This window comes from Eretmochelys imbricata, chromosome 2 (assembly GCF_965152235.1).
Source record: "Eretmochelys imbricata isolate rEreImb1 chromosome 2, rEreImb1.hap1, whole genome shotgun sequence".
NCBI classification, from domain to species: Eukaryota; Metazoa; Chordata; order Testudines; family Cheloniidae; genus Eretmochelys; species Eretmochelys imbricata.
Window position 1 is genome coordinate 92,918,256 of NC_135573.1, and position 17,190 is coordinate 92,935,445.

Genomic DNA, 17,190 nt, shown 5'->3' on the forward strand with positions numbered 1-17,190 from the left:
ATGTGAAAAGACATCATTTGATTTTTCTGGGCCAGGATCAGCTGAAATCTTTTCCTGGTCACATTAAAGGAGGGGGTAATTTATAATACAGGAAGGGCCCATATTTTGCAGCACAATAACTACAATATATAAAATAAGGACATAAGAGCTCAGTAACCGTATTGTGTCATTGTCCAATTAAGGGATGCAGATAAAGTTCCCGAAATAGCTTTCAATTAACATTTATTATGTACCATAGTATATTTAGTTTCTTAAAGGGCCATTAATTGTTAATATACTGCAATTAGCTGTTAAGTATGTGATTAATATTCTGCTAAATGCTTATTTAATGTTATTTGGCATTCATTACCAATGAATAAATATTTAATTGAAGACTGCTTCTTCTATGCAGGATGGATGATCTTCTTGCACCTCTTCCATGATCACTCTCTATTTGTTTTTCTCCACCTTTCAAGTTGTAGAATTCTTCTTGTGGTTCACTCAGCTACGCAGAATACAATTAGTTTTTTAACCATTCAGGGTGATGTACTGGGATTACAGGTGCATCAAAGCACATCAAATTGCAGTCAGCAAAATCTCTCTTAACCCCTACCATACAAGGATCCGTAAAACATATCCAGAGCTGGGATTTCTGCTTCCTCTCCCCCCATCTTACTAACCGAAGGTAGACACGGAGAGGGCAAATGAGGCAGAGAAAATTCAGCAGCCCATATGCATGGTAATATGATTGCCTTATGGAGAAAACTTAAATTGCTTTTCTACAGATAAGTCTGCTTGTGCTGTGTGATATACAAAGTTGATGCAAAATAGTGAAAACATGAGAGCTGAAAATCATACAACTATCTCATGACACTTGGCATTTACATATTTAATTGTCCTCTTTCTGTTTAAGAATAGATACATTCCTTTAATGCGATCAAGTTAAGAGTTTTTCTTAAATTGCTTGAAGTGATTATGGGTGACTCATTTTTTCCATGTCCAACATGAGACACGAAGGAGCCTGAGGTTAAATCCTGGCTCCGTGAAGTCAATGAGTGCTTTGCCATTGACTTCAATAGGGCCAGGACTTTGTGCACTGTGTTTTGCTGTGCCAAGCAACCACCCTTCGAAAATCAGGCCCCTCTAAATGTGTATCCAGCTGGTCATCCAAAATCACTTATCAATTTTGAATATTTAGGCCAAAATATTTTTAAAGGTCTTTTTAAAAAAGCTGGACAAAATACTAGTGGGAAAAAATACCAACATTTTATTCTGAATATTTAATCAAATTTGAATACATTTATTTATATTTCTGAGTTCTTTGCTAGCTTTAATCTGGATGAATAATGAAAAAGTGCATTTAGTAATGTGGTTGAAAAGTCACTAATCCCATCATATCATTTGATTAATATTTTTCAAGATGCTCCAGTTATTCACAACATAGTAGGTTAATGAAACTAATAATTTAAAAACCTTTTCAACATTTTTTTTTAACTGTTTAAAACTGGGACAATGAAAATAGATGAGTCACTTTTACTTTCTGGTTCTCGTGCTCTAGCAAACTACTGCAATGCTTTGATTGCGGCTTACACAAGGAAATGCTTACATGAGATTGGAAGACCATTTCCACTGGAACTTAAAAAAAAATCATGAATCTCCTTCCATCTACCTTAAATGTGATAAAAATTTGTTTTTAGAAAATTTAAATCTGCATCTGCCATATTGTTTGAATAATAAGGGTCAGCATTAAAACCAGTTCTATCATTAAAGCCTGCGTGTGCCCATCCATCCCATAATTGTGACCATGGTATCAGAGCACCTAATTTTTAGATTCTATTTCACTAGGTGCAGTGTGGGCCATAATCTGTCTTTCTATGGTAAAACCCATGGGAGAGAGACAAAAGGTTCATGGAACCACGTGGGGCGTTTCTGCATTAAGCCTTTTACGTCATTGCAATCACTGGTGCAGTTTGCAAATGGTGGGAACTCCAGCATAGAAAAGACACTGGCAGCTGCAGGAACCCTGTCTACGATACCATAGGTGTAGCTGCAGCAAAGATGCCAAGAAATTTTAAAGAAAGAGGACTAATGTAGATGCAGTCTTGTAAGATCATCTTGCAGAGCTGACTTCTAATGACCCCATCAGTGAGGTGGGCTCGAGAAGCTGTCAGAATCAGGGGACATAACTGCTGAACCCTACAATTTTCAGGAAAAGAATTGGCAGCCATGTGGTGGAAGCTGGCCTCTTTTCTGACTTCTTTCAATGCCTGTATCTGCACCCTTTGGGGTGGGAAAATACAGAGTACAAGCTGCTTGAAGCAACACTTTCTTCCAACATAGTTATCTTCTCAGCAAGCCAAAGCACATCTTGTCAACTGAATAAACCCTCCCAGCCACCAGCATATCTTTTCCTAACCCCTATCACTCCAAACCTGTGGATCTGGAGTAGCAAGGCTCCTGTGGCTGCATGGGAAAGGAGGAGCATGCCACAGAACCACTGGTCTCTTATTCCATGTCCCCAGCATAGTTTTGCTAACTCAAGTGAAGGGGAGCAGAAGACAGAGGGGAGCATACACAGTGTATGTTTTAATAGTATCTTATTGTAGGTTTTTGTATCACTTCCATTATTGAGAGAGAGCAACTTTAAGTCAAAAATGAGAGTGATATTTAAAAGGCATAAAGCAGCTTTTTATGGTAGATTCTAAAAAGATCTGAGTTCATGGTTCTGCATGTCTTCTGCAACACTTGATGACCTCACTAATTACTAGGAGACTGCCTAGCATTTGTTACACATTGCTTCCACTGTCAGTGATAGCACCAGCAACAACAGAGAGATTGCAAAGGGCCAGATTCGGTACTGAATCACACCTTGTGCTCTCCAGTAGAGGTAATTTTTCGTCTCCTTAATAAGCATCAGTCATGGGGCAAGTGGCCCTTCCAGGGGAATCAGGGCCTAGCTCGCTCATGAGAGTTCTCTGAAGATCAGCTGGAAGTAATGGGTGCTCCAGGAGGCTGGTTAGTGGCCAGTTAGCAGTGGAGTGCCCTTTAAGAAGGTTACCTGAGCAGTCCAGCAAGGGAAGAAGAAAATATCTCTAGAGAGAAGAGGTTTGTAACTGAAAGGCAACCCTGAGAGAGGGAGTTCCCAGGGAGGGAATGGGTAACTGAAAGGCAACCCTGAGACAGAGGTACTAAGGGAGCTTGTAACCAAAGGCAACCCTGAGGACACAGAGACCATTCTGCAGGCTGGAAGAGGGAAGAACAGATGAACCCAGAAGGCAAGGGGCTTGAAAATGTTTCCAGAAAAAAACGGAACTAGAAACTGGTTCCAGGTGCAGGGGACAAGAGTTCAGAAAGAACTAGACACTGTTTATAGGAGTAAGATTTATTTTTGTTATTTTCTGTAATCCATATATGAGGCTTTCTGAAGTAAGCGCTCCTTAATGGACAAAAGTCTGTTTTGGATAGCTTGTATCTGATGGATGCTGAGGAAGGAAGCACCTGAGATACCTCACTCAGGCCAGGGTGCAAGGATGTAAGGGTACAGCATCCAGGTGAAATCAACAGCATCCAGGTGAAATTTCCAAATCTTTTGACTATCAGCTATTATTCTGGTGAATCTTTTTATGCCCCCACTTTCATCTTCCCAAACAGTTCATGCAGTGATACTCCAATAGAAGTGGATAAAATCATTTGGTGCAACTATGAACCTGATTTGTTTAATGCCAAAACTTTTTTTTTTAAAGTCCAACAAAATTACTTTACAAATATCCTTAAACCGTTAATCCAACATATGCATCAGCTTAGCATTTTCATACACACATCTTTGTTTCCAAAGATCATAAAAACCAGTTTCCCCTTTACTCATGGCAAGGCCAGAGTTCAGTATTCTGGGTTCAATTCATGACGACTGATTTACACCCATGAAATCTCCATTACATCTGGAGAAACTGAAGGAAGTGATGCTAAGTGATTTGCTCAAAGTCACACACTGAGTCAGAGTTGGGAACAGAACCAGAAGCCCTGACTCCAGTTGTCTGTTGTAACCACTGCATGGCAATGGAACAAAATAGAAAATAATATATGTCATTTCTGATTGAATTTGTGGCTATTTATTAGCCCACGTAATGGTAAGAAGTTTTATCACATATGCATTATTTTCTTTAAATGAATGAAAAATTAAGCTTGTAGGGGAAACCTTGCAACATTCAATTTGTGTGAAGATCTGACATCAAGTCAATGATCTAGAATATCCTCCCTCTGTAAACTCTAACCTGTATATATATTTTAAAATATTTTAAATCTAGAGATGACATTTTCTTTAATAATCTACACTTCACAATTAATTCACCGTTACTTGTGATCATGTTTCCCAGGTAAGTACTACATACTAACTGATATTTCATGTACTGACATATACCTTGCTGCTGAGGATTAATAGCATGATAAAAGCACATTTCACACTGAGTTTCAAGCATAGAGGAAGCAGTATTATTCAATGACTGATTTTTATGGTACTCTTAATGTCCAACTCATTCTCATGTTACTTATCTAGAAAGGAGAATATTAACTTTAACAAGCACTAGTAATTAGCAGATTTAGGCAACTCAGTATGATACTATTGTTTTCTTGCCTTTTGCTTCATTAATGTCTTCCTGCCCCTTAACTTGGCATCTGCACCCAATCACTAAGCACTGAAAAACACCACATAGGACCCTCATTTCACATGGTTAGCCATCACATTTCTAAAATGACTGTGAGCTCTGAAAGATCTGAAATGAAATGATTATTTTTCAGCTGTCCCCTTCTCCTTTGTTTACTGTAACCTTTGGGGCCAAATTCAACCTTGGAAATGTGAGTTGCACTTGCTTACGCCAGAGCTGAATTTGATCCTCTTACCTACCATCATCTAATCACTGTGCTATTGTTTAGCTTCTCAAAACTTCTCTTTTTGTAAGATAATATTAATGGTGGAGTCTACTGAAGATGAGGTCTAACTATAACCCCCTAATCCTACAGCAACATTTTGGAAGGGGAGTGAGCTTTCAAATTCTACACCCAATCACAGATCCACATTTTACAACTCATGCTCATTTTAATGCTAACACAGTCAATGCATTAGGCAAAATTTTTGCTCTAGTTGGAAGGGAAAAAAGAGCAGACTCTCCCCCTCTACTACCCCTCCATCCTGCATGAGATAAGGGCAGGAATCCAAGAAGTTTATGGGTGTGGGGAATAAGATCCTTCTGCTTAAATTTCACAAAGTATGCTTGCTAACTTGTGTAACGCTGATAGAAAAATTCATTGTATCCATTTTCAATACATTTTCTATATGTTGCCTAAAGGGTACTGCACATACTGTAGCTATACAAATGCTGCTATAGTTTTCTGGAAGCTATCCTGGGAGGATGGGGCGGGGGAGGGAGAGGAGGAGAAGACGAGTGGGTTTTCTGTAACACATACTTCAGCTGAATATTAAGCTCTGTAAACTCCCACATGAAAGTACATTTGCAAAAGGGGAGAAGAGCTCACAGCAGGCAAAGAATAGGTTTCTGAACAGTGCATTGTTGATAGGAAATGGAATATAGTATGGTACATCAGCAGATACTGTATGTGATGTTTCCCCATACACAAAGAGCTAAATGGCTTCTTTTATATTAAGTAGACAACAAACAAAACACAAAATACCCATCAAATAGTCCACTTGCATCGCTTTCAGACACACCTCTAACCCCCCAGCAGATAGCTATAGCCGACTTCTTACACTTAAAAGTGCAGTACACAGAAAACAATCAGAGGAGTATTAACCACAATGTTTCATTTATAATGCACTTAATCACTGTGGTACCTAGGGCTTGGAGTCAATGAGACTACTCACTTGCTTCAAGTTAAGCATGCACTTAAGTGCTTTGCTGGTCAAGGCTAGAGTGCTCAGCTACATGCAGTATCAAGCCTGTAGAGAACCATGAAAATCTCTGGGTGAGAACAGGAAAGATTTCCCAGTACTGATTCAAACGCTTCTCTCTGCTCCACCTTTTCCTTGCATTTTGCACATCTGCCATACTCTCCTGACCAAGACTGTCCCATTGAGGTTTCCCCCTGTCCCACTGATCTGGAGGTACAGTACTATCTCCCTGACCCACTTAAGGATACCTAGATACTGCCAGTCTGATGGTGTGCAAAATTTGACAAATTGCCTTGGCCCATTTTCAAAGTCAGACGTTTCATGTGTTTAATACACAGAGATGCACAACTTCAAAGGACAGAATGGATAAAGGCTAGGCAGTGTTAAATAACAGTGTCAAGCATGCTTCATACATTTCTGGAACCTGCTTTATTAATTATATAGGTATGATATTAGGCAAACAACTCTGATCGCAACTGTTGTAACTGACTGGGGGGGTCAGTCAGTCATCCTGGCTCAGGGGGAAAAAAAGTATGTCGTTTTTGAACCTCAGGATGTTTGAGGACTGGAACATGATCACATTCTATTATACTCAACATTCCCTGTGCTCAGACTTCTGTCTGGCTGCCTGAGTAAACTCTCTGGGGAGTTCATGACAGGTATAAAATGCAAGGTTAAGTTGAGATGGCCATTTGGCCTTCATTTTATTGTAGATTGTTCCTAGAATGTTTGTCTTTGTTCTGTTGTTTGCTTTTGGTTAAGAGCTGAGCCCTTGTGGTTTGCCTAGATATGCCGTATAGTCTGCTGTCCTTCCAATTTATCACCTGACAGCAATGATTGTTTAGTGTAATTAAAAGTCAGTGCTAGCTTTTGGGATATATGCTATAATAAAAGAACCATCTGAAATTAGGACTTAAATAATGAAGGGTTCAGGGACACGTAGGCTGGTATTTGTCATGCATTTTAATAGAGGAACTTTGCAGCTAATTGGACGCTAACTAAACCCCTTGGACACATTTCAAGTCACGTCAGTGTTTTTTTTTTTTCTTCTCCCCAAGGAATCTGATAGGCCATGCAGCTTAGTACTTCCTTTTTCTATCTTAATTACCACATTGAGTTGCGTTAATGTAGGTTTACTTTAGAGGCATGTGTTATGATTATAACCCAGGCAAGAATTTCTTCTGTAGGCATCAGAATCTAATTTTAACATCCCTCTATCTGCAAATAGTGATGGCGGTGGTGTATGTGTGTGTGTGTGTGTGTGGGGGGAATTAAAGACCAATTTGCTTCTGAAACTAAAGCACTATACCCTCATATACATGTTCCTAGCTCAAACTAGGTTATGTGAATTACTGTGACCCACCCTCATCAGCACATGAAGGAAATCTCCAGGGTGGAGCATTGTGTATTTGGGGCATTATCATATCTGGTATTATCAGTACTGTATATCCATAAAGCCGTGTGAGTATCCTTCTCAAAAGCATATACAGAATCCAGAGGCATTGAAGGGGGTCAGTTTCACAGCCCATGAAAGAAAATCTTTAGTATGCATTTATGATTTACTTTCATTTGTGAATCCTGAACATTTCACACATTTCCTTGACTAGCCTGTAGCCAGATGTATGTTTAAAACAACAAAAGAAGTAACCTCACAAAAAGAAAATCAGTAAGCATTCTACCTTAGAATGCCTCATGCAGACCCTAGGCATACAACCCCTGCACACCCACTACCCTTTGGGGCTTGTGAGTAGAGCCATAGCCCCACTTTTTCCTATCTGTCAGCACAAGGGTTAGAGATCTGCCTGATCTTAAGGTGGGCTATGCAAGGTAAAAGCTTCTTGCACCTTCTCTGTATCTGCACACCCAGGTAAGGGCCAGGCACAGTCTGATGCCCAGTCAGTAGAGCTGGTGGAGTAATACAAGTAGTTGAGAATAGTTTCACACAGGAAACCATTGATTCTGTTTGCTGTTATTTTGGAGGTCACCCCTTTCATTGTTTGAGTATACAGATGGCTGCCTCTTCATAAAGGAAATTTGTGAAGTATTTGGGATTCACAGATACAGCATTGCCAGCTCCAAAGCATCCTGGAAAAAGCATCTGCCTCCCCATTAGATTTACCTGGATGATATTTAACTTTTAAGTTAAAGGCTGCTCAGTCTGCAAGCTGCCAGGTGCTACATCATTCAGCCTTGCAGAAGTGAAGACAACCAGTTAACCTATCACTGTAAATCATTAAGGATTGTGCGAAGAAGAAACAGTCACAGAATGCGTCAGCTATGGCCCATTTCAAATCTAGAAACTCCGGCTTTCCCCAAATGAAGGTGATAATTCTTCTCAGCTGTAAGCTATGTCTACCGCGGTAAGTTGACCTATGCTACACAACTCCAGCTATGTGGATAAAGAAGCTGGAGTCGACGTACGTTAGGTTGAGGTACCACGGGGTCTACACCGCAGGGGGTTGATGGGAGAAACTCTCCCATCAACTTACCTTACTCTTCTCGTCAGGTGTAGAGTACAGGGGTCGACTGGAGAGCGATTTGCTGTCAATATGGTGGGTCTTCACTAGACCGGCTAAATCAACTGCCTGTGGATCAATCTCAGAGCGTTGATCCCGGCTGTAGTATTGACATAGCCTAGACATAATAGTTAGTTTTCTTGATCCATGACTGAGTCAACGAGTCATACAATGGCTTCGCTATTCCAAAAAAAGGTTGAATGTACCTTTCAATAGTAGGTGAAGAAACCTAGCAATTTGTGTAGATCCCTATGGTATTTGCTATTTGTGCTCTTACAGAGAAACAGCCAAAATGCCAGCTGGATTATCTGGGAATGATGGTGTCTTCTGAAGTTCATATACCTCTCTGAAAGAGGTGACATGAAGAAGCCTTTAGCTTAATCCATGTTGCTGTAACTGTTGCAAAACTCTCCTTACATTCTCCACATGTTCTTCAAAAGGTACCATATGCAAGTATATCATCCAGATATGAAATACACACCTGATCCCTAACTTCCACAAGGCACTCTTTCATACACCCCATGGAAGGCAACAGCTATGTTTGTTAAATCAAATGTGATTCTCGCCTCTTCATACAGACCCTATGGAGTAATAAAAGTTGTGAGGTAACTAATTGTAGAGCCATGAAAACTTGATGGCAGGCCTCCTCTTGATCTAAAACAGAACAAAGATTTACTTTCTTATTTGTGCATGCCCAAATAAATCTGTTAGTCTTTAAGGTGCCACTGGACTCCTCGTTGCTTTTGATAGATACATCTTCTGTTTAGCAGATCTTGCAGATATTCCTGTATCCTCTTTATGTAGTGAATGTGGCACTGAGATGTAAGTCTTCTGAACATGTTACTGATTATAAAATTAGATATGCATTTGTAGATTATTGATCCATCATCTCCAGAGAAAGCTATGGACTCCTCTTTCAACATCTGCTGAGCCATTTTCTCTTGCATATCTGACAAATATCTCAGGTTCACTGCTGGTTCAAACAGATTTCAATCATCCACTCTGCTTAGAGGCTGTTCTCCTCTTTACTGACTGCCCTTGATTCTTGGTGCTACCTTCTCTCCTTTGGCACTGTAAGGCTTTTATCTGAGTATCCACTGGAATTTCAGATTTTTGTTTGCTCTAAATGTCCTAGCACAGTTCATCTCTTTGGAACAGCATTATGATTTGATTGATTGTCGATGGGGATGTTTAGATGATCCTGTAGCTATTTTTACTTATGTCTTATGTTCAAATCCTCAAGTCACTGAGCATCTGTCTCAAACATTGCTGCTAAACTTTCAGTACCCAGGCCTGCATAAGCCTAATGTTACATAAGTGTTTTTTCCTCTGGAGACAATTATATCCATTCTCTCCACTTTAAGCATGCACAAGTTCTCGGGATTGTTGTTTCTGATAAAGTTTGAAAGAGCTTCTACTTTTGTGATACCCCAAAAGAGAAAATTAACTATATGAAATGTGTATAAGGCTAGGGGCTGGTGACTCATTAAGTGAATTGTAGCAACAGTATCTAGCTCCTCAATAACATTGTGGCCAGTGATCAAGTTCTCCAACTTGTGTGGACTGACCAGCACAGGAACAGACAAGATGTCATTGACTTTGCTTAATTGGAACTGGACTTCAATACATTCTTTTTTTAAGGGATTTGAGTTCCATTGGCACATTGAGGTTCAACTCCTCAAGCTTTCTAAGGCATGTCCTGGGGAAATTACTTTCCACCCAGTGACTTGAAACCATGCACCCCTGTGCTCCAGTGTCCCATAAGTCATGAGTTTCTGCTTTATTGAGGAAATACCACACCATACATCGGTCCAACCAAGTTAGCAACTCTGGTTTCCTGCTTGGGTATTAGGTGGCAACTATACTGATCACTCCTGGTTAATAGATGTAGTATCAGTTCTGTCTCTGTAGTTTTGTGATTTTCCTACCTGATATTGAAGTAGACTTTGGGACACTGAGAGTTTGCAAATCACTCCCAGTCCTTTAGGGGTGACCCTCTGCTTTATTTCCCCTTCTGGACAATTTTTTGATTGAACCCCTCTGCATGGCAACTTTCTGGTAGAGCATTCTTTGCTTCCACATCTGAAACAGTACTCTTCTGCTTGATTGCCTGGAGCTAACACCTTCTTCTCTGGGATTGCCTATCTGAAGGGTCCTCCTCCTATTCTCAGTCCTTTTGCAATGTGCCTGGACAGCTTATTTAATGTTGATTTAATCTTTCATTAATTTAATTTAATCAGTACTGATCTTTAATTCCCTTATCTGATTCATCTGAGAGTTACTTTTGGAGACTTCATTTCCTTTAGGTGAAGGTACCACTTCACTTTCTGGCCCCTGCTCTGTACACAGTGATTTCACAGAAATACATTTTACTGCCTTAACACATGTACCACACCCCAGCTCCATTATTTTTTACCTGACCACTTTCAGCACTGTTCAGTTTCCTCAGATAAGGTCTCATCTGCAGCCTGATTATCTTTTAAATACCACTATCTGACTATTTTTTAGAGTAGCAGCCGTGTTAATCTTTATCCGCAAAAGGAAAAGGAGGACTTGTGGCACCTTAGAGACTAACCAATTTATTTGAGCATAAGCTTTCGTGAGCTTCACTTCATCAGATGCATTCAGTAGAAAATACAGTGGGGAGATTTATATACACAGAGAACATGAAACAATGGGTGTTATCATACACACTGTAATGAGAGTGATCAGGTAAGGTGAGTTATTACCAGCAGGAGAGTTCGGGGGGGGAAACCTTTTGTAGTGATAATCAAGGTGGGCCATTTCCAGCAGTTGACAAGCATGTCTGAGGAACAGTGGGGGGTGGGGGGAAGGAATAAACATGGGGAAATAGTTTTACTTTGTGTAATGACCCATCCACTCCCAGTCTTTATTCAAGCCTAAGTTAATTGTACCCAGTTTGCAAATTAATTCCAATTCAGCAGTCTCTCATTGGAGTCTGTTTTTGAAGTTTTGTTGTTGAAGAATTGCCACTTTTAGGTCTGTAATCGAGTGACCAAAGAGATTGAAGTGTTCTCCGACTGGTTTCTGAATGTTACCATTCTTGACGTCTGATTTGTGTCCATTTATTCTTTTACGTAGAGGCTGTCCGGTTTGGCCAATGTACATGGCAGATGTTCACCTGCGCATCTACCACGATGGCATATATCACATTGGTAGATGCGCAGGTGAACGAGCCTCTGATAAAAGAAAAGGAGTACTTGTCGCACCTTAGAGACTAACCAATTTATTTGAGCATAAGCTTTCGTGAATTGCGAATACAGACTAACACGGCTGTTACTCTGGAGCCTCTGATAGTGTGTCTGATGTGATTAGGCCCTATGATGGTGTGTCCTGAGTAGATATGTGGACACAGCTGGTGACGGGCTTTGTTGCAATGATAGGTTCCTGGGTTAGTGGTTCTGTTGCGCGGTGTGTGGTTGCTGGTGTGTATTTGGTTCAGGTTGGGGGGGCTGTCTGTAAGCAAGGACTGGTCTGTCTCCCAATATCTGAATATTTTATCTGAATATTATCATTCTGTAATCCCACCAGGGTTGAATAGAGGATCATGTTCTGTACAAGGATGGCACCAGACCTTAGGTCAGAGTCAGCTTCCTGTGAAGCAGACAAGAGTTCTGACTAGAAAATCCTGAGGTGACTCTTTGGTTCTTGTGCTGCTCTAACAGCTGCTGGTGAAGTTCAGTTGCACCTCTTTCCTGATAATAGGACCTTACAATGCACCTCAGTTTTGGCATGATCTGATCAGTTTTCCCTTTCAGGTAGGTCCTGTTGCTCAGCTGTGGACAAACTGCTCTAACTACAACTTTCCTAATCTCTTCCTCAGTGCATCCCTTTCAAATTCCACTATTAATTTGAGGAGCCGAAGTGTGAAACAGTCTCTTTGGTAAGGGGTACCAATCTCTTCTATTATTTTAAAGCTCTCTTTTTGAAATGGGGATGACCAGTTTTTCATAGGAATTTGGATTTTAATTGACTTCATGCTTTCCGGACATTGTATTTCAAGCATCTTTAATTTTTAGCACATGGTTTCTGAAATGTTTCTACTTTAGTGGTTTCAATTTGATTTTTTTGTGGGGGGCTGTAACACTGAGGTGTAAAATCTTCTGTCTTAATTCCAGCAATGCAAACAATCCCCAATCTTCCAGTTCTCCCAGATTTCCACTATTAAAGATGCTTGTTATATGTTAAAATCAAAAGTGACTTTTTGCTGCAATTTTACTGCAGCTTGTCCTAGAAACACCCACAGAGTCACAAACATCTCTTAAATGCTCATCCTTTAGCTGATATAAGAGTCCTCCTAGCTCCACAAGAAGTGTCCTCTAATTCTCTCCCAGCCATAGACCTTACAAACAAACAAATAAATCTTTCCCTTTCTGCTTCCAGAGAAAACTTTTTTGCAAAATCACTTTTCTCTTTCCATTAACTTTGGGCTGTTTTTGCTGGAATGGAGAGGTCAGATCACTGCAATTCAGCCTTTCTCGCCTGGCTCACCAAATGTTACACTCCCAGATCAGTGATGGTTTTAAAACTGAGGCTTTATAACATTTAGTATTCATCCCACACACATGCGCACAGAGCTTGAACAAACCCCACTCTGACTCCTGCCATTCTTGCCAGAATACACCATACTCTTCTGGACCACACACTGCTCCCCTGCTGCATCCCCTTTAATCTCTTCAGCAGAGCTCCAAACACTAAAACGGACAGGACATAAGTAAAATAACATTCTGGGGCTCCTCTCAGGCAATGTTGAGAGGTTGGCCTTCATTAAAATTAATTGAATTACCCAATGCCAGAGCAGAGGTGAGTATCAGCAGAAAACAAGATATAGAAGTGGAGTTGAGAAAGATAATAATGTAAGATGCTTTTAGTATTGACATATCTAGTCACATTATTTTCTCATTTGCAAACCCTACCATTGACTGCCTTATTGACAAAGCACACGAATGCTATTTTTGATATGAAGACTGTCCTATCTGCTGCCATTGCCCTCCCTTCTCCTCTAGCAGTGCTGCTGTTTGGTCATAGACAATGCTTGTATCTTGGGGCCTGATCACTCCCAAGGGGTATCCTGGAGGGGAGGTGACAGATCAGGGCACTACATGGAATAATGGATAATACAGGTAAATGAGATTGACACAAGCTGGAGATCTGCCAATACAAGTTCAGTATGAAAATATAAACTCTGTATGTATCTTTACCAAGCTACATTTTGAATGTGGCAGGCTAATTGCCTTCTCTGTTATGCTTTTACCTCCACGTTGGATTGAAATTCCAAGATGTAGTAGTATAGAGCTGAAAATAGAGGCTTGTTAACTTGGGCTGGTCCTCCAATCCATTACAAACACCTTAGCTGGCAGATTGGCTCCAAACCAGGAAAACTGGTTTGTCAGGAGAGAGGTCACCTGGCAAAGATCTGGGATCACCTGGGGAGGCTGATCTAAGAGTCATTAATCAGAGAGACTGGAAGGCTGTAAAGGGCGAGGGCTGATCTATTAGGAGTCTTTGGCCACTTTCTTCAGCTCAAGGAGAAAAATTGTTGCACAAGCCTGATGAGGTAGGAGAGCCTGGCCTATCTGAACAACACTGGTCGCTCAAGGACTTACAAGGGAAGGATGAGCTAGAGTGAGGGCTGCTGCATTCATTAAATATTTCTAATGCTTAAATGAAGAGCAATAGAATGTTAGAACCCTGTGCAAATGTAACCCATGACTGCTTGTTGTGACCCTCTGTCCCACCTCTAGTGGTACCTAAACCATCTAGAGATTGATGAGTCAGCTACAGCCTTGGATAAGAGCCATGTGGCGTTTAGCTCATGTAATAGAGACATACACTAAGCTTCAGAGGTTCCAGGTTCGATCCCACCAGCCGATGACTGGGTTCTGTCAGCATTACAAGTGGGCTTGGTAGGGGACTGAGTGGGCTAAGCTCTCAAGGGGTGCTGGTGCCAGATCTGCACCACAAGAGTGTGCCTAGGAGCCCCAAGACAAGAACAGTGACTGAGCAACTTAAAACACCTCTGAATTCAATGGCTGGATACCTTCACAGTAGTCTGATTGCCAAGAGGGTGCTCTTGACTGGATCTGTGACAGGGATACCAAACATGAACCACCAATTCCTCAACCAATTGCCTAGTCATTCCCCAGGCACACACTCAAGTGACCATGAATATCACTGCATTTGAAATGCCACTAGGCTAGGAAATCCTCTGTTGGTATTGGTTTTGGTTTCACACTAACTCCCTCTGCACTACAGCTCTTGCTCCACTTACTTTCTTGGTGGTTTATTTTTGTTTGTTTGTTTGTTTGCTTGTTTCTCCTGTTCTACTGCAAACACCCTCTTTCTCATATCCCACATGGAGCTTTAAAAAGGCTTTGTGCGCATTTTCAGTGTGGACAAACTCTTAGCCCTTTTGCTTTTGGCGAACACTTCCATGTATAAAAAAATAACGTGCACAAGTTTGACAAAGAGATAGGGATTACTAATAGCAGCAGAGTAAATCCAGGGGGGCTATTTGCAGGAAACTTAGTTAATATTTTTGGCTTTGTCCATCCAGACCTAATGAGCAGTACAACTCTGCCATTTTTTTATCTTGTAATTTGACCTGATTCACTCTTGGGGGTTACACATAGAATATCTTCAGTTCTCATTCAGCAAAGTACAGGAAGGAAATATTTCACATTACATCTGGAAACAGAGATCCTATTTTGCAATTCCCCAATTTATACTGACATCAGTAACAAAGTAATTGAAGTCCCCTATGATCAGTGTTCCCTCTACAATATTGGCCTCCGTTATCTATATAAACATAACCCTAAAGCACCTTCTCATCACGTCCCAAAGACCAGAAGGATATCTTTATATATATTTTTACCTTTTCACTTTTTTTCAGTTCAATCGTGAATCCTTTCACATAAGCCAACTATCTAATTTACAGTGCTCCCTTCAGATGCAATATCTACTTTCATTCTTACTCTTTATTCTCCTCAATTCTTAACTTCAGTGCATTGTCATCTTTAAATTGACAGGCCCATAATTCTGCAATATGGTATGCTTCCTTTATTTGAATTGCTCTACCATGCGCTATATTTTTTTCTTCAAATAAACACCATCCATTCAGTTATTCTACTGTCTTTTTCAATCAATTCTATTTTGGTTTAACACTGGCCCAGTAGCAATTTCACTATGAGATTACTCTCCGTCAATTCTCCTCTCCATCTACTGGTTTTAATGGTTTTTACGGTCTGAAAAGTAGCACTTAAAAAAAAAAATCACTAATCTCACATTTTCTGACCTTGTCATTAACCCGGCACTTAATTTGTAATGAAAGAGGTGCCAGGGCACAAGCAATTAGATGTCAGGGCTCAAGCGATTTTTTTTTTAGTTTTGTAACTAATGCAGGAAGCCCAGAGGAGCCATGACTATGCACCGCCAAGCCCTGGCACTAATTGAGTACTGCATTAACCTATATATTTTGATTAGCAACTGATGAACTCCATCAAGGCCTTGAAATATACCTGTCATTGAGGTCCTCCTAGCAATCTACCTTGATTTTAATTCTATACAACTAATCAGAATTACCATTTCCGTTTATAATCCCCATCTTTTGAGATTATAATCCTGCCCTTTAAATTAGCATGGAACAGAAACATGGCACATCTCTCCTCTCTCTCTGGGAGGATTTCTTGTAAAAAAATCATTAGATGAGCTGGAAGCAGGGAGAGAGGGAAGCTTATTCTAGTCAGATTCTGGCAGGAATTCTTGCTGCTTTAAAAAATGTAATCATACAGTTATTCGGAAGTATGAATGATCATACGTGGTAACAACTGTCATATCTTGATTATTCTAGTCTAAAAAAGATCAACAGGAATCTTTTAATTGATCTTAATTGATTTAATCTTTCAATCTTACATGTGATTTGGGTCAAGGCTTGATTATGGGGCAGCCCCAGGAGCTGATCAGAGAACAAACTGATACTCAGGCCCTACTCCCCTCTTTGCTCGGCAGTTCTCTATCTGTATGTGTGAAACAGATAACTATCTTCTGTACACCCAGTTTGTTACTCTAGCCAGAGAAGGGGAAGAAGTGATGGGAGCCATACCTCCTCCTGCTCCCTGACCTTTTCCACCTCTTCCCTACATGCTTGATATGACCTTGAGAAGATCAAAAGTGACTACAGGGCTCTGGGAATAAGGATGAATGAATTGGGGGTGCAGGTGGTATTCTCTTTCATCTTTCCAGTCAAAGGGAGGGGCCCAGGCAGAGACAGATGTATCCTGGAGATGAATGCATGGTTGCCAGGATGGTGTCACCAGCAGGGCTTTGGCTTCCTTGACCAAGGGATGCTGTTCGGGAAGAAGTACTGCTAAGCATTGATGGGGGCCACCTACTGAGGAAGAAGAAGAGCATCTTTGGATACAGACTGGCTAACCTAGTGAGGCGGCTTTAAACTATGTTTAATGGGTTCAGGTGACAAAAGCCCACAGATAAGTCAACAACATGGAGACCTGGGAGAAGGATCAGAATCTAAAGGGAGCAGGGACCATTATAGCAGGGATAAGGGAAAGACAAGAGAGAACATAAGGGGAAAATCAAATCAAATCAACTAAAATCTTAGATTTCTGTATACTAATGCAAGAAGCATGGGCAACAAACAGGAAGGACTTGAAAAGCTAGTTAATAAACACAACTATGATATAGTTGGCATCACAGAGACTTGGTGGGATAATACACATGACTGGAATATTGGTATAGTATGGTACAGCTTGCTCA